This window comes from Corapipo altera, unplaced genomic scaffold, assembly GCF_003945725.1.
Source record: "Corapipo altera isolate COAL_440 unplaced genomic scaffold, ASM394572v1 200, whole genome shotgun sequence".
Classification (NCBI taxonomy): Eukaryota; Metazoa; Chordata; class Aves; order Passeriformes; family Pipridae; genus Corapipo; species Corapipo altera.
The window spans coordinates 1,217,454-1,218,782 of NW_020884992.1; positions in this window are offsets into that span (position 1 = coordinate 1,217,454).

Sequence of the window (1,329 nt, forward strand, 5' to 3'; positions counted from 1 at the left end):
CAGCTGTGCACAGATATGCTCCAGGTGTGCTCCAGGTGTGCACCAGGTGTGCCCAGCTGTGCTCTAGGTGTGCCCAGCTGTGCTCCAGGAGTGCCCAGGTGTGCCCAGTTGTGGACCAGTTGTGCCCAGGTGTGCACCTGGTGTGTTCAGCTGTGCCCAGCTGTGCCCCAGGTGTGCCCAGCTGTGCCCAGGTGTGCTCCAGGTGTGCCCAGGTGTGTGTGTGTGCGTGTGCTCTACGTGTGTGCCCAGTGCACCACAAGATGGAATCACTCCTTTTCGTTGGCTGAATTCGTCCTTGGGTTGGTTGTTTTTGTTTTTTTGTTTTGTTTTTTTTTTTTAATTTTAATTCTTTTTCTTCTTTTCCTCCCCCCTCCCCTCTTTTCTTTTGTATCTCAATCATTTTTGTACAGAAGAACGAAGCCTTTTTTGAATAACAAAGAGAAAACAAAAAAAACCAAAAAGACAAAAAAGAAAAAAAAAAAAAGGAAAAAAAAAATCATGATGCAATTTCTTTGGATTGCAAAAAGCAACTCTTTACATTTAAGTGAAGTGTCTTAACATTTTATATTGTTTTAAAAATATATTTACATATTATATATATATAATATACGTAATATAAATATATATATATAAATATTTAAAGAGAAAAAAAAAAGAGAAGAAATAAATCGCGTCTGGTATATTAGGGGGTGGATTTTATCCCTTGGTTAGACTTTAGAGCTCCTTGTGGTTTTTGAGAGGGCCGGTTCTGAGCGGCTTCTTCGCCCTCGTGCTGAGTTCCCATCCTCCTTCCAGCACTTTTCCTTGTCCCATCCCCGTCCCCATCCCTCAGATCCCCGGGGCTGGGTGGCCCTGGGGACACTGACACCCGTGGGGTGGGACATTCCCCCCCCTTCCCGGCAGCAATAGCAGTCACTTGATGCTTTTAATTTCCTTTTTAATTCTTTTTCTTGGTACCAAAGTGAATCATTGTAGCAAAGCCGCAGCTTCTTAGGCCAGGATGGGGGGGGGGAAATCACCCCCTCCCCGCTCCCCCTGCCCTGTCCCCTCCTCCCCTCCCATGCTTTGCAGCCCCCACACCCATCCTGGTGCTTCCCAGATGCACAAACAACCCCCCCCTTCACCCCGGGGAGGTGTGAGGGTGACAAGTGCCACCCCCACATCCCCCCAGGGACACCCACAGAGGTGTTGGGGGGGCTGCACTCAGTGCAACCCCATCCCAGGGGTGTCCAGGACACCCATAAAGGTGTTGGGGGGGCTGCACTCAGTGCAAACCCCATCCCAGGGGTGTCCAGGGCACCCATAATGGTGTTGGGGGGCTGCACTTAG